At 36.7% G+C, this 21,803-nt stretch overlaps 1 long non-coding RNA gene across 1 annotated transcript in view; it reads right to left on the bottom strand.

The window, feature by feature from the left end:
* Positions 1 to 813: 813 nt before the first annotated feature.
* Positions 814 to 21,803, bottom strand: part of LOC131499526 (uncharacterized) — a 104,273-nt gene continuing 83,283 nt past the window's right edge. Inside the window, exons 2-4 of the long non-coding RNA XR_009255926.1 lie at positions 15,000 to 15,137; positions 5,334 to 5,590; positions 814 to 3,267 (exon numbers count right to left, since the gene is read on the bottom strand). This is a non-coding gene — a long non-coding RNA (uncharacterized LOC131499526). The remainder of the gene's footprint in view (positions 3,268 to 5,333; positions 5,591 to 14,999; positions 15,138 to 21,803) is intronic.

Below are 21,803 nucleotides of genomic sequence, written 5' to 3'. Positions count from 1 at the left end.
TCCTTTCAAAAGTTGCTGAGATTTCAAAAGTTTGATCCACTGGAAGGAGAAAAATGGTTGACAGGTGGCAAAACAAACAAACAAAAAATACTCTCCTATAAAACCTCTGGTTAGAGAAATATTTGTGCTTCACAGTGAGCTCATCGGAGATAAATAAATATATAAATGAATAAATATATTATATTTCTTTATAGGGGAGAATACTGAAAATTCAATGAAATCAGTTTTGCACACGCTTTTTCTTTCTCCACACCAGCTCTCTATTATGGCAATTTTCCATAGAGATTTCAAAAGTATTAGGTTTATTGTTTCTGCTACTGCCTAAGACGACTGTCCATTAACAAATATATCTAAAATAACAGACATTTATTTTTGAGTCAATGCACATGTTTATACTTAGCTAATGTAAAAGGGGATTTACTCTTGGCCAGTTCTGTATAAAGTACATTTCTCTATCAAAAAAATATGGTTTTCTTCGCCAACCAACTGCTCTGTAAAATTTGGGATATGCTTCTATGGCAGGGGGAGGGGGGGATTGAAGTAATTCAGTAAGAAAATTGTAACTAAAAGTTCTATTATTCAGTTCATATTAAAATTGAAATGAAATGAAAATATAATAAGACTCAAAATAAATTTGAAGTATGAATATAACATGAACTATTAGTAATAATAATATTTTTCCCTGCTAGAAAGTGAATAAATGGAATACATTTCTCATTCCATTTCTCTCTCAAGCACTTTTACATGTATTGTTCCATGAGGGATTTTTATTGTCATTTATTTTCAAACTTCTGACCTTGGTTTCCTTGACTGCAAAATAAGGTTAATATTTCCTACCCCATTATACCGTTATGAGAATTACAAGAGAATTACATGTAAATTAAATACCATATAGCCTCGCATTTGGTAGGTGTTCATTAAAGTGTATTTCTATCAGGTCGCCTTTGTCTTAAGTACTATAAATTATGTATGGCATAATCCATAACCTTTTAGTCTTATTTAGAGTGGGGCAAAGAGAACCAACTGCTGTTTTATCATTTGAGAGAAAATGGCAAAACCTAAGAAAGGAAGTCTTCATTCTGAAAGCTTAAAGGCATCAATTGATTCATTTTTGTCAGCAATGTCCCTCCTTTTAAAGAGGATCAATACAGCAAGATGCAGGAGAGAATCTCTCTTCTGATCATTGATGAAGGGAAACGTTAGCTATACTTTTTAAACATATATGGTTAGCAGAGAGAAATAGGGAATGACACTTTAGGGTCCACAGTAGAGGAACAAAACGGAATGTTTGAGGGAAATGCAAAGGGACTATTAAGGGTGTCTCACAAATCAAGCCTTTGTTAGGTGTCTGTGACTGTGAAGCTGTCAGGATTTGTTTAACTAATGACTCTCACTTGTTAAAATTTTAACCATCGCTCCTTTTGCCGCATTTCAAAAGACTCATAACATTCCTTTTATTATTTGTTTCCTGTTTGACAATATGATTTCACATGAGTATCTCTTATCACTTAACAATATAAGGGCAGTTATTCAACTCTCGGACCCTTCATCCTCCATTCTAGTTTAGCCATTTGTTCTTGTTCTAGCAGACAACTTCTGTCCTCTTCTCTTCTACTTGAAGTTCTAGACTTCTTCCAGGATAAGCAAAGCACGCAGGGACTGAGGAAGTAGACTGGATTTAAGAAGACGGAATGTCAGGTGTCATTTTGGGGCACGTGGTCAAACTGTTGAAATAGTTGAACGTTTATGGAAACACTCTGCTAAGAAATGTAGTTATATCACCTTATTCAATAGCCATTATAGTCCTGTGAGATAACAATTATTTTCATATTCATTTTGTGGACAAGAAAACTATGCCTTAACAAGGCTAAGTAACTTATTCAATGTACACTATTGGTATATTTCCAATAACCGCTGGCTATTCTTTGAAAATAAGGGCTGTGAGACAACTTTATAAAGTTTCATGAAAAAACCTGTAAAGCTTTTGGGTTTCCATTTTATAAATGAGAGTTAATTAATTTGCCTAAGTTTGCACAGCTAAGTAAGTGACACAAAAGGATTTGATCACAAACCTATACATTTGATCTTAAATCTAATCCATAGTTCTTGACTGTCATGTATCTCTTTTGGTATCTGCCTGTTAATGGGTATTGTAAATAACAGAAAAAAATGATAACATTTTGTCCTTTCCCTCAATATGCTTAGAACATACCAGGAGAAATGGCTTTGATATTAAAAAAAAAAAAAAAAAGTCTAGAACCTAATGTATTTAGTGAGGATGGTCACCAGACAAAAACAGCAGAGAAACTATGAGATCAGATGAGAGAGGAGAGATTTGAAAAAACCTGGATGAGAAATGGGTAGGCCTCCAGCCATTCTCTTAAGTGACAGGATTATGTAAGAAGATGTGTATCAGCAATTATGAAATAAATTCAGAGAATTGACAAGACAACCATTCTAAGAGAATGAAGCTCTTCATCCATAGTGATGCAACTTTAATACTTTAGTCTCCATCTATTAAGAGATTTAAATAATGTTGATAATGGTTGTTCTGAAATTTACCTTAGGCTTAAAAAAGAAAAAAAAAAGGTTTGTTGGAAAATTTTGGAATGAAAACAAAAATACCTGGGATGCTTTTTAATGTCTTTGATATTTTTAATTACCTGTAAGACCCTTTAAAATATTTGCATATTACATTCCCTTCAATATAGAAACTGCATTTGAAAAAAATGTTAATAATATAATAACTCTAAGAAGTGCTGTATCGATGATCCCCTAGTTGTTAATAGGATTTTTACTTTCCTGGTTGTACTAACTTGGTATTTTTGAAAGAGTAAAATGTGGTGATTGTTCAGACCTGTTTAATCCCTGCCTCTTCTACTTACTCGCTTTGTCTGCAAACCTTTGGAAATTATTTCTTCACTTGCCAAAAAGAAGGTTTCACATTCTGAGGATTAGTGGATTCAATGAAATGTATATATAGAAAGGAGCCTGGTTTCTAGTATCTAGAGACATTTAGCAAATGTTAGTTCTTTTTCGTTAGGCAAAATGCCTGCTATTATGCCTGGCAGTTATTGGGGATTCAAAACATATAGTCCTCCTAACTCTCCCCCAAATTAATAGATAATCATTAGCAGAGAAATACTTTCATGTTACATATGTGATTTCCATGCAAAGGTTGAAGCACTCTTGATTCTTCCCCTCTTCCTCCTCACCAGCATTATGATAAAGACAAAGGAAGTTTCTGCTTTCTCTCCTTGCTGTCAGCTGTGAATTAGAAGAAACACTAGTTACAAACTGAACAAAACACACATCAGCAGTGAATAGTAAATAATGGAAGTTATCACTATAATTAAACACCTGTTCAGCCACGAAGTCACTGGTTTTAAGTTTAATGAATAAATGAGGCACTCTGCTAATATTTTACTTTAATTTTCTGGCAAGCACAAGATAAGGGTATCTTTTAAAACTTCATTGGATGGGTCACCTGGGTGGCTCAATCTGACTCTTGATTTCAGCTCCAGTCAGGACCTCACGGTTTCATGCATTCAAGCCCCAAGTCATGCTCTACACTAATAGCATGGAGCCTGCTTGGGATTCTCTCTCTCCCTCTGTCTCTGCCCTTCCTGCACTCATACTGTCTCTCTCCACCCCACCTCAAAATAAATAAACTTAAAAAAAAAATAAAAATAAAACTTCATTGGAGAAGAGTGAATTTTCAGCATATTTATCTCAAGGAAAGAAAGATAAAACAATTTAGAGAACAAAATTTATAAATAGGGGAAGAAGGACCTGTGATGAAAAAGAAAATATGGCACCAAAAATATGATGACCTGGAAATCCACTAGTTGTTATATAGTAAAGTTTTAAGGAGAGAGAAAATGACTCAGATGTCATTTGATATTGTTTGTGCTGCTTGATGGACTTCTTTGCAAGAGAATCATGTAATTCTCAAAATATGCATGTGAGTTAATCTTGCCAGTTTTAAGTGTCCTAAGGGTAAGATGAAAGAACAAAAGAAACATAAATGGAGAAGGAATACCTACTTGGTTCCAGGCACTTTGTATCAATGATCATTACATGAGGTAAATACACTTGAAATTGACTCAGAGCTATTTGACATATTACTCAAGATCATAGTGTTAATTCATGAGGACTAAGGGTTAACACCTAGGTAAGTTTCACTAAATCCATGGTTTTCCATGATACGCTTTGCCTCCAAGAAAAATATCTGGTCTGTGGCTCCAGGGTGGCTCAGTTGGTTAAGCGGCTGATTTCAGCTCAGGTCATGATCTCACAGCTCTAAGGTTTGTGAGTTAAGAGCCCCATGTTGGGCTCTGTGCTGACAGCTCAGAGCATGGGGCCTGCTTCAGATTCCGTCTTCCTCTTTCTCTGCCCCTCCCCTGCTCGGACTCTGACTCTCTCTCTCTCTCTCAAAAATAAACATTAAAAAAAAAAAAAAAGACCTGGTCTGATTTGCCATTGGTTCACCATTTCGCCTTTTTCTCTTAAGAAGGTCTAAGTGCTGGGGCGCCTGGGTGGCTCAGTCGGTTAAGCGTCCGACTTCAGCCAGGTCACGATCTCGCGGTCCGTGAGTTTGAGCCCCGCGTTGGGCTCTGTGCTGACAGCTCAGAGCCTGGAGCCTGTTTCAGATTCTGTGTCTCCCTCTCTCTGACCCTCCCCCGTTCATGCTCTGTCTCTCTCTGTCTCAAAAAAAAATAATAAACGTTAAAAAAAAAAATTAAAAAAAAAAAGAAAGAAGGTCTAAGTGCTTACATCACAGAGATTAAACACTAACTATAGATGCACATAAGAGAGCACTCCCAAACAGATCTCCAATATCCACTCAACAAATGTACCAAATAAGATACCTGTAAGTCTGGAAAAAAAAAAAAAATCAGTGTAGAAGAACAAGAGGACACTGTCAATTCAAATGCTGTCCCGGAGGGAGAGAGTAAAGGACAAGTTTGCCTGGCCAAGAGTTAAAACTCCATTGGGATAGAAGCATCTCATTAAAGGTCCCTGACACGGCTGCACATTCAGCTCACATCACAAACCTCTTCAAGCCAAGTTCTGAGAACCTGGCTTCTGTCTAACTTGATTATATTGCTGTTAGGGCAAATGTGAAAGTCACTTCTCTAGGTACTTAAACAGTCATTTCTTTTGTCCTTTTCATTTGCACATAGGCTTTCGTGAGCCCTTCTACTGTAATCAGTACTCCTGGGCGTGATCTACATTGTATTAAATTAAAGCTGGAATCCTGAGCCTTCAAGATGGAAGGCGTGAGACTTACCTACAGTTAAAGAAAACACCCACATAATTTTGTTCTTTACCCTTCCATAGGTGAAAAGTCTATCAGGTACTCCTCTTATTCAGATGGATCCAAAAAGCTTCTGATCTGGTAAGTCTGCAGCATTGTTATTGGAGCGATAGAGCCCATATTTATCATCATGTTATTTAGCAGATTGCAGCTGGATACTTGTCATCCCCTTATCTCAATCTCATGCTTTGTGTAATTTTAGTTTAGTGTGGTTTAGTTTTGATTCGAAGTCAGCTTGTCCACGACGGCCTAGCTGCAGTCTGAAGTCCCCTAATAAGTGGGGTGGGGAAGGAGAAAGTAGAGAAATAGCATTTCAAATACAGTCTCATAATTAAAGATGGTTTTTTCTTCTTAAAAAGAAAATACAGTTTGGGAGCCACTGAATTACTACATTGATCTATTTTAGATATCAAGGAAATACATTACATTGCATAATATATCATATCATACCTATGGTTTTATATTAGATTGTACTTTGGTCCAGATGATTTTTCAGGCACAGGGCCACACTCTTCTCTCCACTCTCTCTGCTAGTTTTAAACAGAGTTATAATTCACATATAACATTATATTTTAGGTATATAACATCATGATACGATATTTGTATCCATGGTAAAATGATCGCCATAATAAGTCTAGTTAATAACATCTACCACTTTATACAGTTACAAAAATATTTTCTTTCTTGTGATGAAAACTTGCATGATCTACACTCTCAGCAACTTTCAAACACTATGAACTATACTCAGCAAGCTGTACATTAATCCCCCTGACTTATTTATTTTCTAATCCTCTCTTTTAAGGTAAGAATTTTCTTATAAAATATAAGGCATTATATACCCAGTTTTGATACGCATACAAACTTATTTTGGGGGGCAGTACTTAATACAATGTCAGGGGCACCTGGGTGGCTCAGTCAGTTAAGTGACTTCAGCCCAGGTCATGATCTTGCGGTCAGTGGGTTCGAGCCCTGCGTCCAGCTCCATGCTGACAGAGCTCATAGCCTACTTCAGATTCTGTGTCTCCCTCTCTCTGTGCCCCTCCCCCGCTTGCTCTCTCTCTCTCTCTCTCTCTCTCAAAAATAAATAGACATTAAAAAGTTTTAATACAATGTCAGAACCTGCTAAAGTCTATTAAAAGATATGCTTTCATTGTTATTGGTATAAAACAGTGTTGGTATGACATTGTGACTAATATTTTGCATTAAATATGTTATTATGAAATTGTACACAAAATCAGTGCCCCTCCCAGGTGCAAGCCATGTAGGAGATGGCATTTGACACAACCCATGAATGATGTGAACAATTTCAATTAGTGCTGCTTTCAGAACAACTGAAAACTGGCTGGTGTTGCAGTTGCTATTAAGGGCCTGGCTGCTCCGGGAATTTTTTTAAATGTTAATGTAGCAACAAAATTGCCACTTATCTACAGTATGTAAATATGAATGCATAGCATCAATATCACCACAATGCTGCTGGACTTATTTTTCCAGGAATAGACTCACTGTCAGTTTTAGATTAATTTTAATAGGAATTAATGGCTCCTTAAATAAATTGTTGATGACAAGCAACACTTTCGGAATCAAGTATTCTCAGATCGGTGTCTGTAACTTGGAGCGACATCTGTATATATTTATACCAATAGCTCATTAACTGACTCATATTTTATTTAAAAAGTCAGCTTTATGGCATATTGAGGATTTTTTTTTAAATATATTGAATACTACTACAGGCAAGACACTATACTAGGTACTTGACATCCTTTCAGTCAAATTCCTTAGTATCCATGTGCAACAGAAACTACTGTCCTTGTTTGTATTAAAGAAAATGAAGGAGAGCAAAGGCTCACATGTCACTGCAGGACACAGTCGAGGTGGTCAGCAATGGGAAACCTATTTCAGAAGTAACTATTATTTGTTGTTTCTCTGTTATATGCCAAGTGTTTCATAAGGGGCCTATCATTCAATGTCCCTAACCCTGCACGCAGAGATATGCTTTTCATTAAAAGGTATTCACCTCTGACTCCTTTTTTATACATAGAAGAATCATCAGACAATTATCATCATGTGATATTATGTTGCGTTATGATAACCTGGCAATGTGGCGAGGGTGTGTGTGTGTGTGGGGGGAAGAATGCCACCCTGTTTTTACAGAGATATCTTTTGAGTTATTAACATTCATGATTTTTATAGCTGATCACAACTCAACATTTGAAAACTTTGTATGCTTGGAGTGGTATATCATAAACAGACATTTCGGAAGGTCCCTCTAGGCACACGAGAGTGCTTCTAGTGAAGTGAATGCAACTGTATTTGCATGTACCCTAAATATCTCTAATTCAACTGACAGAAAAATTGTCAAGGCAGATGTAAAGTCAACCATGCACTGGTTGGTGATGATGGCCTCTGTCAGAAATATGCTCCTAATTCACAGACTCCATCCCTGAGAATTTATTTTTAATTTTTGTTGTGTTGTTTTACAAAATTTCAAATTCTAGGCCCTGGGCTAAGAAAATAAATGTGTCCTGTTTATGCTTAGGCAGCCAATTCCAACATCCTTCATGGGTGGCATGGATAGTGCCTCAACCAGAGTCCCAGGCATGGCAGTCAGGCATCACACTGAACTTGAATTACAGTTCCGGTGGTAAAAGTTCAGAGCTTTATCCACTTAGCAATCGTCTTTGTTCTATTCATTCCACTTTATTAAGCATGGTGAAAGTTTTATATCCCTGATGTCTTGTTTCCTTTCCTCTCTACCAACCAGACCATCGACCATATACAGACTGACTTACACACATATGTATACACACCAGCATGCAAACCTCCTCCATTTAAGCTAAAGATGTTCATGCATGCAAGGCTTTTTTTTTTTTTTTTTTTTAAATTAAATCTCTAGTGCTATCACAGCCAGAGAATATTCTTAGTCTCTCTAAAGTGAAATAATGAGTCCACTACTTCGGGAAAAGACGGAAGTTTTTTAGACCTTTGGGTTGAGCCTCAAACTAACATTTTGTTAGTATCGTGTGGCAGGAGAGTGACATGTACACTGTGCAAATTATCTTATGGAATATTCAAAAATTACTTTTGAAAGTTGTATTAAAATTCTTCTTTACAAAGATGAGACTTTTTTTTTTTTTTGTAGAAGCTAAGAAAGTTAAATAATCACTACATCTTGAGTAATGGTGGACCTGGAATCTGAATATACTTCGAGGTTACTCCAAAAACACACCTTTTGATTTAATGCAGCACTTTGGGAAGATGATAAACATAAAATAAATTGAAGTGTAAAAAAAGTGAAAAGAAGAAGATTGTTCTTTAATTCCCCAGAGCTCAAATACTCTTATTCAGAGTAGGTGGCAATACATCCAGTAGTTCAGACTCTAAAAGGAGAAACTGATGATTATTTAGAGACACAAGGCCCCATCATTATCTTTGTAGTCACATTATTCTTACACTTTATATACTTTGTGTGCATGTTGTGAAGTCAATTTCACACACAGAGATAATGAATTATCTAACAGATAATGATTTCAAATGTTCTGGATGTTCATTGCTCCTCGAGATCAGTTCTCTGCCTGATCTGCTCATCCTTCAGGCCTGGCATATGTGGATTGTACCGACGAGGCCTCCTTGCCCTCTGGAGTCCCACTGGACACATCCAATGTGAGGACCCGGCTGGTGATGAGAAGGTGGGAAGAGATGGAGATCATGGTATTTATAGTCTTGGCTCCCTCCCTGCTGGATCTAGGTTTAGAAGTCTGTATTTGACCCATTTTGGGTGGTCCCTCTGCTATAGTTATGGCAATTCCCAGGTTACAATAATTTCTCCTTAGACCACAGGACAAGGAATGACAATGCCTTCTGTTATTTCTAAATCCAGAAGATCTTCTGTACTTTGTTCATTTCCTAAAATCTTAGTGACACTTTTGTAAAAGTCCTGTCATTCAATTCTCTTAATTGCTTTTGAATATGTTATCTTCCCCCGCCTCCTCCCCCGCCCCCACCCCGGGATCCTCATACAATTATTACAGAAGACCTTAGATGAAGTTGAAGAGAAAATGCTGAGATTCGTACATTCCTACTAAAACCCTATAACAAAAAATATAGATGAGGTGATCACCACTGAAGGAATGCTTCTTGAAAATTATTCTACACAGTACTTTCCCTCTAATCATAAATATATTTGCAAATACAATATACATGCATGTTGCTCTCAAAAGCATGGGTTTTTTTTAAAGTTTAATTAATCTATATAGAAATTTGGGTCACCTGGGTGGCTCAGTTGGTTAAATGTCCGACTTCAGCTCAGGTCATGATCTCACAGTTCATGAGTTCGAGCCCTGCGCTGGGCTCTGTGCTGACAGCTCTGAGCCAGGAACCTGCTTTGGATTCTGTGTCTCCATCTCTCTCTGCCCCTCCCCACTCACCCTCTGTCTCTCTCTCCTTCAAAAATAAACAAACATTAAAAAAAAATTTTTAACCTATATAGAAATTTCCCTCAAATAAATATTTGTAATCCTAATAAATAACCAATTTCACATTTGTCCTAATACATACACAACATGGTATTGTGTTAAAAATAGAGTCCAGCTGGGGCGTCTGGGTGGCTCATTTGGTTGAGCGTCTGACTTCAGCTCAGGTCATGATCTCACAGTTTGTGGGTTCGAGCCCCGCGTTGGGCTCTGTGCTGACAGCTCAGAGCCTGGGGTCTGCTTTAGATTCTGTGTCTCCCTTACTCTCTGCCCCTGCTCTGCTCATTCTCTGTCTCTCTCAAAAATAAACATTAAAAAAATTTAATAAAAAATTTAAAAAAATAGAGTCCAGCAAATAAAAGTAATATTAGAAAGGTTGCAAATATTACTTGCATCTCTTAGGGAATATCAAAGGAGATCCCATTTACATCCCAAAGCAGCACTTCTTCATATACTTAAAAAAAATTTTTTTTCATGTTTATTTATTTTTGAGACAGAGAGAGAAAGGGGGGAGCAGGGAGGGGCAGAGAGAGAGGAAGACACAGAGTCTGAAACAGGCTCCAGGCTCTGAGCTGTCAGCACAGAGCCCAACATGGGGCTACAACTCACGAGCCTTTGAGACATGAGATCATGACCTGAGCCGAAGTTGGCCACTTAACTGACTGAGCCACTCAGGCACCCCTTCATATAATTTTTTTTACACTCAAATTCTCTCTCTATCCGACACTGTTCAAGCCACTCACTTGCTTAGACAGTTATTCAACATATAAAATTTTCCTTGAATTTCCACCTATGCAGATCTGATCTTTTTCTATCCCTATTTCTTCCTGCTTCTCTGTTATCATCTCTCCCTCTCTTTCACATAATTCATCCATGTTATAAATTCCAAATTATATCACTAAAAATCATACCCACTGATAGAACTCATTTAAATGGGTAGAGGAAGGAGAAAGATGACTGGAAAAAGGTGGTTTTTTTTGTTTGTTTGTTTTTTAAGTTCCTTTTCTAGCGGAAAGTGTGCTATTATGTCAGGAGAGAGTGTATGTTGAACAAACATTTCTATGTGATTTCTGGGTTTTTTTTAATGTTTATTTATTTTTGAGAGAGAGAGTGTATGCAAGCAGTGGAGGGGCAGAGAGAGAAGGAGACTGGGGATCCAAAGTGGGCTCTGTGCTAACAGCAGAAAGCCCCATGCAGTGTGCAAATTCACAAACTGTGAGATTATGACCTGGGCCAAAGTCAGAGGCTTAACCATCTGAACCACCCAGGTGCCCCATAGGTTCAAGGTATCCAGAGACAGTGAAGATCCATCATGGAAATGCTACAGACTGAGAAAATAATAGGTCTCAAGTTTAAAACCAACAAGAAAAGTAATAAATAAATAAATAAATAAATAAATAAATAAAACAAAAACAAAAGTGAAAAGTAGAGAAGAAAAATCTGTATTTGAAAAACTAAGATATAGCTATGGATGACATTCTGATAAATGTGTCCAATAAACAGTCATATATATTCTATATATCTGCATATTATGTATGCATATATAAGTTTTACATTGACCTGTTATTTATTAATTTATTTAAACTCCTGTGTGTGTGTGTGTGTGTGTGTGTGTGTGTTTTAAGTAATCTCTTTGCCCAACGTGGAGCTTACACTCACAACCCCAAGATCAAGTGTTGCATACTCCACCAACTGAGCCAACCAGGTGCCCCGCACTGACCTGTTATTTTAAATGCTTCAAAATGAGATTTTTAATTGTTTTAAAACATTCTGCTATAAGGCCTATTATAATTTATTTGCCAATTTCCCTCCTAGACATGCATGTTATTTCAATTTTTAAATACTATATCTGTTACTAAAATCAAACATTTATTCATATATATGATCAGTTCTCTGATAGATTACTAGACAGAGATATAGTGGTTCAAATATCAGAATATTTTAAGTCTTATGATTTGCATTGTCAAAGGGATTCATTTCTAGAGAGATGGAATCAATTCACATTTCTACCAGCAACATGTTAGTGAGGCTGTTTGTCCATAAAATCTCCAGTCATTTATCAGGTGTTAGTTAAATAAGGAAGAAATGGCATATTGTTGTTTTCATTTGCATCAGTATAAAGTTTATTATCTATTTCACAAGCTTATTGACCATTTAGAAATTCTTCCATTAATATCCTTTGTTTATTCCACTACTGGAAAAATTTTTATTAAACTTTATGATGCTTCAAATTGGGCATTATTTCTTTGACATAATTTTTACATTTTTACATTTCTGTGGTTTCCTGTCAATACAAGTTTTTTTTTTAGCATTTAGCTTTCTACCCAAATATGTTTCCTAATAATTTCATCATAACTATTATAAATTACTATTATTGTCCCCAAATGTGTGTGTGTTTATCTGTATTTGTTTTCACAGATGTCATCTTTTTCACATATAAACTTTTTATTAATTAAACACTGTTGATACATAATATGAAAGAGCAATATAACTTGATGTCTAACTCACCCCTAAGTTGTAGAATTTTTTTAATATCCTTTACTGGGTTATCTATCAATATTCCCACTGATTGTGATAGATCCTACCCTGTTTGTCTGTTTTTTAATATATGTTTCTGTATCTTCCAAATAGGCTGAAGTTCTATTTGTTTTGTTCTATTGATCAGTTAGGTTACATGCATTATGTCTCAATTTTCTAAATCATTTCCACTTTATAGTATGTTTTTACAGCTGATAGGAAAACAATCTTTAGTCTTTTTGTTCACAAAATCCTCAATATTTCTGTTAAAAAGACTATTTTTTGTAATACTTTTATTAATTTCCAAAGGCTTCCAAAGACTGAGATTTTCAAGTTTCTACAAATTAATACATACATATACATTATATATTATATATATCTATATATAATTATATTTATACATATGTAAATACATGTTGTGTGTGTGTGTATACTAATGATGCTGGGTATTCCGCTACAGATAGATTCAAGTTTTTTCCACTTCTTCATGTATTCTGTTCAATCCCTTGTAAAGTCTGAAACAATTTTAACACATATTCTGCTATTCAGTTTTTGTTGAGGATTATTCTTAGATAATTCACGTGATTGATATTCTGGATAGTTTTCATTGCATTGTAAACTAATTAGGCAGAAAAATAGAAATTTTTTTTAATTGAACTTATCCCTGATTAATTTACCAAACAAAAATCTATTTGAAAATAATTAAATATCCTTTGAAGAATGTCACCTGTAATTATTTTTTGAGTATTATCACCCATATTTTCTAGCATAAAACATAATTCCTGTACAAAAACAGAATTCAGAATGATTAAATACACAACTCAACAGACAAATGACTGAGTGCATGAATGAATTCTACATTTTGTTAAAATGGTCAGAATTTCCAAAATGCTATTAAAGATAGTATCCTAACCCTTATTGCTTTAGTTTTCCATTTTATTTTATTTTATTTTATTATTTTTTCAAAGTTTCTTTATTTTGAGACAGAGAGAGAAAGAAACAGCAATAGAGGGGCAGAGAGCGAGGAACAAGAATCCCAAGCAGGCTGTGCACTGTCAGTGCAAGGCCCGACGTGGGGCTCGATCTCACAAACGGTGAGATGGTGACCTGAACCAAAATCAAGAGTGGTATGCTTAACCTACTGAGCCACCCAAGTGCCCCAAAGTAATGTCTCTTTGGTGATGGAGTACCTTCAAATACTGCATTCAGTTTCTGGAGTTTGCAAACCTCCTGAAACACGTTAATATATAACATGCATATATGCTTTGCCCTGTTAACAAAAAAAAGAGGTTTTAAAAAAATAAATTTAGCAAAGGAAACCTATTTTCCCCCAATCATTAAAATTCCAGGATATATTTTATTACCCTAAGTATTATTTTGGCTATTGGTTTAAGATTAACCTTATTTATCCTTTTATAAATGAAATCTAAGGGAAAAATTACTATTTTGTGAGAAAGGAAAATTGACTTTATAGATCACATCATATTATTCCATCAATTACTTTGTTTATTTACCAATGAACTATTGATTTTCTCTAATATATTAATAAATTAATATTAAGATAATGCTATATTCCTGTATTCATCTCCCTTAATTATGTAGGGTCAATACTTTAACAGTATAATTGTAACAAATGTTCTGGTGTTTGATTTGGTACTTTTACAACTCTATAATTAAAATTGTTCTAAGAGTTTTTGTTGGTTTTATTTTCATACTAGTCATGTTAAAGTCATAAATTATAGACAAGTAGATACAATCACTTGTAATTTTATATAACATGGTGATTATAACTTCATTGTTTGAAACTCACAAATGTTTCAAGGCTTCATCTTGGTTCACAGTGTTTCTTAGATAGTCTATTAAAATTTCCTTTTTAATTTTCATATCTTTTGTTCCATTTTTTGCATTAATCTCTGGTGTCCCCCGTGAGTATTGTCCTACTTGAATATTACTTCCTTCTAACCATTCATTTGGATTGTCTGTAATGTCAAAAGTCTAATCTAGGGTCTTAATGTATCAGAGGTGAAGTCAGAGGATCATTTGAGCTCCCTCTACAGGAACAACAGCACAGTCACCCTTCAACAGCACTGTGATATACTGCTTATTTACTTAAAGGGGGAAAAAAGTCACTGATTTCCAAGTACTTCATATTGCTTATTATTAATGCACTCTACTTTGGTAGCTTTTTTCCCCCCTGAAAACCATTCCTTTAAATGCATGTATCCTATTTCTCTGGAACTCATGATGCAGCCCTCAGGTATCTGACCCAGTATGGAATATGAGTCCTTCCCTCTTACATGATTGAAGAAAAATGTTTTCCCTTTTCTTTGGGATTATTTAACCAGGAGGAGGGTGGAACTCTAGAGGTGACAGTAGCCATCTTTTCTGGCATAAGGAGAAAGATGATCTGCAGGATGAAGTCAGTAAGAGAGAAACAATGATAAGAAATAGATGGAGACAGAGTCGCCTGGTGGCTCAGTTAGTTAAGCCTCTGACTCTTGACTTCAGTTCAGGTCATGACCTCACGGTTCATGAGAGCCCACATGAGGCTCTGTGCTGACAATGGAGAGCCTGCTTGGGATTCTCTCTCTCCCTCTCATTCTACCCCTCCCCTGCTCTTGCTCTCCCTCTGTCAAAAATACATAAATAAACTTAAAAAAATAGATGGAGACAAAAATCTTTGAGATACTCACTTCAGTTCCTGGGGCTCCAGTTTCTTCAGCTCATGCTTGGATTCTGTGTTATTTTTTTTTCTTTCCAGTTTCTTCTCAGGTAGAGAAGTCCATGCATTTTCTTATGGCTTAAACTTGGATAAGTTGGATAGTAGCTACCTGAAATCAAAGAGTCCTAACTTTTGTCAGACATCTTTTAAATGCCCTGTTAATAGATATTGATACAAATTATACAAATTCATAGTGACCTCACTGATTTCTTCTTTGTGTAATTAACCTCTCCCTAATTTTTGAATATTGAGATCATCCTTCATCTTCAAGTTTATCATCTTATTCATTCTCCAAGGTTACTTAGAGATTTGTAAGAGTATCATCTAGATGTCAAAAAAAAAAACCCTTTTCCCACCCAAAGCAGAGTGACGATATTGAAATTTGGTGAAGAGCACTTAAATAAGTTAATAATAAACAGACCGGCAAGGAAACTTTCTCAAACACCTATAAGGCAATACCTGCTATACTCTCCTCCTGGCTCTTCTTCTCCCTCACTCCTGCCATACCCATTTCTATGATCCTTTCGACCTGCCCCAAAATTCTGTGATTTGCAATTTTACTGCACATTTTTACTTAAATAAAATCTTTGGCAAGTGTTTATTTTTTCAATCTGTATTTAAATTCCAGTTAGTTAACATACAGCGTAGTATTAGTTTCAGGTGTAACATACAGTGATTCAACACCCAATGCTTATCACAAGTGCACTCCTTAATCCCCATCTCCTATTTTAGCCATCCCCTCCCCGCTCCTCTGGTAACCATGAGTTTGTTCTCTATATTTAAGTCTGTTTTTTGGTTTGCCTCTGTCTTTCTCTCTCTCTTTCTCTTTCTTTCTCTCTCGTACTCTGTCTCATTTCTCTGCTTAGCTTGTATTTTTTAAAGGTGTTTTTTTTTCAAAGTAATCTCCATACCCCATGTGGGACTTGAACTCACCACCCTGAGATCAAGCGTCACTTGTTCTTCTGACTGAGCCAGCCAGGTGTCCCTGTTCATCTGTTTCATTTCTTAAATTCCACATATGAATGAAATTATATGGTATTTGTCCTTCTCTGACTGGCGTATTTTATTTAGCATAATATTCTCCAGTGGCTCCATCCATGCCTTTTCAAACGGCAAGACTTCATTCTTTTTTATGGCTGAGTAAATATTCCATCCTATATGTATATATATCCCACATCTTTCTTTATCCATTCATCACTTGATAGACACCTGGGCTGTTTCCATAATTTGGCAAATGCTTAATTTAACTGAAACCACTGACCAGTGCATGTAACAGGAAAGCAATAAGGTTTCTGACTTACATTATTACAATAAATTTATTTCATCCTTCTCATGAATAATGAAATATTATAATTTGCTCTTAACATTATGTCTAATGAAAAAGAAAGACAGGAAGGAAGGAAGGAAGGAAGGAGGGAGGGAAGGAAGGAGGGGGGAAGGAAGGAGGGGGGAAGGAAGGAGGGAGGGGAGGAGGAAGGAAGGAAGGAGGGAAAGAGGGAAGGAAGGAAGGAGGGAGGGAAGGAAGGAGGGAGGGAAGGAAGGAAGGAGGGAGGGAATGAAGGAAGGAAGGAAGGAGGGAGGGAAGGAAAGAGGGAGGGAAGGAAGGAAGGAAGTAGGGAAGGAAGGAAAGCCACACTGTAGACTTTCCACCTCAACTTGGCAGCTGTTTCAGCCTTAATTGCAGTGGGTTAGGGAAACCTTGAAGCACACGGTGTCTTACAAATGAGCGTTCTTTAGTCAAGGTGGCATGTAGGTAGTGTGCTTGCCTGCAGGACTAACAATTATACTTGCCTGATCTGCATAACCTATCCTTCCTTTTAGAGAAGCTAGGGAGAGACTACTCATCTGTCAGGTCTTAATTTTAAGGTCATCTTTTCTAGAAGTTCTCAATGCTGTCACCGACTAAGTTAAAAATGTAACTTATATAAGCTGCATGGCATATTATGAATATTCTTACCTGTAAATATGTATTCAATAACCTTCTTCCATATTAGACTATAACCTCAGTGAGGTCAGGGACCATGTCTGATCTATCTAGGGATTCCTATATATAAAATGTGTATTTTATTTCTTTATAAAGAAATACCATGGCTAGATTTTTTGATAGGGGTACATAGAGATCTATAAGCACAAAAGTAAAAGCTCATTTTTTAATACAAATAAATGAAAATGAAATGAATATTTTCACCATGTGGACTCTATTCTGAAAAAAGAAAACATAACTTTTTTCACATTTACATGACATCAAATCAATTCCAAGAAAATATTTGGGTCTATAAGTGGAGCATATACAATATTAATTCTTTCCTAATTAATTTTACACAAATACTCTGTAATGGGAACATTAGGGAATGAGTTGTCTCTTGTTATTTTCACTGCAAATGTTAAAAGTGAATCTACAATGCAAATATTCTTTCAGAACTCTGAACTATGTCCAAATGTTTTCTTTGAGGGTGGGGTAGAGTGGATATGCAGACAGAGTGTAAATACCAACCAGTGAAAGCCTCTTTCTTGGCACTTGCTTATGAAGGCTCAACTGCATGGACATTAAGAAAGGAGCAGGGAGTTAGAAGTCAATTCACAGCAGGAAGATTGCTACTTATGTTTTTCAATTCATTCATGTGTGAAAGAATATCATATCATAAAATGAACCATTAGAAAGCCAGAGAATGGAGCATATGGGAAATAAACTCCTGAACCAGGCCAAGATACTGGTGTGTGTGTGTGTGCGTGTGTGTGTGTGCGTGTGTGTGTGTGTGTGTGCGTACAATGTGTGGAATCTAGAAATCCATTTGTTCTCTGCTGTATATATGCCACCTATGTTTAGAACCACAAAAATTCTGAAGAAGATATTGCCTGTGTTGCAGGGATGATGTCATTCTAGACAGCCTATTTCAGGATCTCAAAGTAAAGAACTCATCTCTAACCTCGCATTTAGGTAAACATATCTGAGCAGTACAATCTAACAAATATATATTTGTCTATGTTTTCCCATTGTTACTCTCTGGGTATTTCAAAATGGAAGTCAAAGTCATCTACAAAGGCAATTCAGTGAACTGTCAATTTTGGTAAACAATTTATTAAATCAGTGTCATAGTAACTGGGGAATACTCCAAGACTCTATCCTCATACTGACCCATGTACTTACCTCATAGGGCTTTGAAAGTTGTAACCTTGTTCAAGGCAATTATCCTAGACCTTCTAGCTCTGCCTACTTCCTGGGACTCTGTTCCTAATTATTCTATGTCTGGATTTATTGCTGGTCTCTTATTCTTCTCCCAGCTTACCCCAAAACATTGTGTTATACCTAGCTTCCATTTTTTTTTCATCTTCAGTGCATGCTTTTTTACATTGTTTGAACCATACACCATCACTTTCTAACTGTGTGAACTGTTAAAACCAAACACAAATGGAGATCAGGCTTGAAAGTTCCCCCAAACAGACAAAACCAGGTTAGGCATAAAGCAAAGCTTAATTTAGCTTATTTTGTAAGAAAAATGAGGCTGACTTGACCTGGGTCACTTCTTGCTTATGCCTCAGCAAATCAAAGGTGAAAATTAAATCCTTCCCCCAAATCCATATGAGGTAACCATTAACCAATTCTCTTTCATTTAAGACAATTCTAACATTGTAACCAATCACTGTAAAGAATAAACATTGCCTGCACCCTATGTTAGTTACTTTGGAACAATATACATCTGACCCTCATTCACATTGTGGTTTGAGTGTTCCTGGTTTGCAAACCATCTTTTGGGTGTGTGCACAATAAAATTCTTCAAATGACTACTCAAATGATTCATTGGTTTTCTGTTTTTTATTTACTTCTGATAGAACTTACAAATATCAATTAAGCCTTCCCAACCTCAATTTTTTCCAATTTGTAAAGTTAGTCTTGTGCAAATTACTCTACCATAAAATGCAAAATAAACACCAAGGAAATCTGAGATGGTGAATGGTAAGTTTGAATAAATTGCTCTCCTTCTCTACTGGCTTAATGGGGTGCTGTAACAACAGTACCTTAACAAATGCCCGCTTCCTCCTGGTTAATGACCACCCACCACCCCAGATTCTACCAGGTCCTATATAGGGTGTGGTGGGGATGGAGGCAGGGTAAGCAAGATCACACATGTGATGCAGACTCACATGTTCTATTAAACATTCTATAGAAAATTCTGTTAAAAATTAACTACAGAGTGAATCTGAAAAATGTGGAAAGGAAGGAAATGATAAATATGAAACTGAAGTAGCTTTTTAAAAAATGGAGACAATCAACTAAATGTAAAATTGATCCTCTATTTTTTTAAATGTTTATTTTGAGAGAGAGAGAGAGAGAGAGAGAGAGAGCTGGGGAGGGGCAGAGAGAGAGGGAGACAGAGGATCTGAAGCAGGCTCTGCACTGCCAACACAGAGCCTGATGTGGGGTTCAAACCCACGAACTGTGAGATCACAACCTAAGCAGAAGTCAGATGCTTCACCTACTGAGTCACACAGGCACTCCTGAAAAATATTTTAAAAATCTGAATAGATCCATAGTCAATAAAGAAAAATAACAAAAAATAATAATACTCTCTTAAAAATAAACAAATAAATATCACTAAACCCAAATTGTTTGACAGACCATAAATCCTAGCAAGACAATCTAAAATCTCTACTACTCTATTTTGTCCAGATTACTGTTTCAGCTACAACTGAAAACCCAGATATAGAAATGCAGGCATTAGTCATTGTGAATTATTTTAGGGGTAATGATTTGCATACACAAAAAAAGTGTTCAACTTAATGTGTTTACATTAAATGCTTGACACTGTCTCTTGTCATAAGATGCAGGCTTATTCATCCCCAAACCAAAAAAAAAAAAAAAAAAAAAAAATCTTCTATTCTAGAAGAAAGTCGAGTGAAGCATTATCTCAAGTGTTGTAGTAAGTACTTGCATTAACATAAATACTTTAAGAGAAAAGAAAGCAAGGGTATGGCATTATCCCCAAGAGAAGAAAATGTGTGTTACTATAAAAATATATACAAACTAATGTAGGAAAATACAGGCAGACTGTGGGAGACCCTAAACAGAGAAGAATTTAAGAGGGAATTTCAGAAAGGAGGTTTTGGTTTTTTTGCTTTTTGTTTTGTTTTGTTGTTTTTGTTTTTGATTTTTAGTTTTAAAAGATAAGCAGGAATTTACAAGTTAGGAAAAGGAAAAGCTTTGGAAAAAAACATTGTAGAGAAATGGAACATACTGAAGAAACATGAAAAAGCATGGTGTTTGAGGTGTGGGTTAGACACACTTCCCAGAACTGACTGATGCTTCCTTAATGATCACAACCCTATTGCTATGTATTTGATTATGCCCTGCCCTGCAAATTCCCTGCCAAGGCCTGAACCCCAAAGGTGACCACATTTGGAGATAGGATTTTTAAGATATAACCAAGATAAACAAGAGCATATGGGTGGGGCCCTAATCTGGTAGGATGAGTGCTTTCTAAGAAGAAAAGAGAACAGAACTCCCTCTGTCTCCACAATGAGGCCACCATTGTAGCTGCTGTCTACAAACTAAGGGACACAGCTTCAGATTGACACTGACATTGCCAGCACCTTGATTTTGGACTTCTCAGCCTCCAGTACCATGAAAAATAAATATCTGTAATTTAAAGCGCCGGATATCTGGTATTTTGTTATGGCCGTGGAAGCCAACTAACACACTTATCAAAACTGTACTAGGTGGGGTGCCTAACTTTTGATTTTGGCTCAGGTCATGATCTCACAGCTTATGAGTTCGAGCTCTGCATCGGGCTCTGCACGGATGGCTTGGGATTCTGTCCACCCCCACCCCCAGCCTGACCCCACCCTTCTCCTGCTTGCTAACTGTCTCTCAAAATAAATAAAAGTAAACATTAAAAAAATGTACTAAGTGAAGAGATTTAGGAGAAATAATTCAAATGACCCTAAGTGTGGGGGGGTCAGAAAGAGTCATCAAGGTGAAGGAGCTGGAAGATGTGATTGGGTCCACAGAATATTAAATGTGGAGGGGTTCTTAGGGACCCCATTTTCAGCTGCTTCATTTTACGGTAAAGGAAATGAAGATACAGCTTTGCCCACGGTTACTTCTAAGGCTACTGACAAAGCTGTGGGAAGCACTTTGATTTTCTCTGTATGTGTAGGGACCCCTTCCTCTGGAGAGGATACAGCAGTGTAGTATCACTTATGCTGACAATAATTCTATTTTCCTCTATACCCATGTGAAGTTCTGTCCTTTTTCACTCTTCCTGATACAGCCTGATGCCTTCACTGAAGCAGGTGATTAATTACCAAGAACTATCAAACTCGGCAGAGATATCCCCTAGGCAAAGGCTGCCTTTCTGCCTGAAATGCCAATCTTGGTGAAGGTCTGAGACACCCCATGTTTTCTGACATTCTCAGCTGTGTGGACCCTCTGCCTGGGGCTGATTCAGTGGGAAGAGGGTTGACTTTAACAAACAAGATGCTGCTTCCCCACCAGCCGGCCTGCTGTTGCTGTTGTTTGCAATCCTCCAAAGGCAAGCTCCTCCATATGCTCACCTACCACTGTCTCAAGTACCAAATGCATGAACAAGTGAATGGGAGGCACAGGAACCAGCGGAACTGAAAAACAGGGCTGGCATTAAGCCTAGCTGGGCAACAGGGAAAGGCAAGTACTATATCATGAAAGGATGGAAACCCTGGACCCACATGCTACCGACATGAGGACTGAGTTTCTATTTCCATTAGGCCCTAAGCAATGTCAAAAGCAGTCAGAAAACAC

The sequence above is a fragment of the Neofelis nebulosa genome, chromosome 17 (genome assembly GCF_028018385.1).
Source record: "Neofelis nebulosa isolate mNeoNeb1 chromosome 17, mNeoNeb1.pri, whole genome shotgun sequence".
Taxonomy (NCBI): domain Eukaryota; kingdom Metazoa; phylum Chordata; class Mammalia; order Carnivora; family Felidae; genus Neofelis; species Neofelis nebulosa.
Note: the sequence above shows the minus strand (reverse complement) of the source record. Positions and strands in the feature narration are given on the sequence as shown.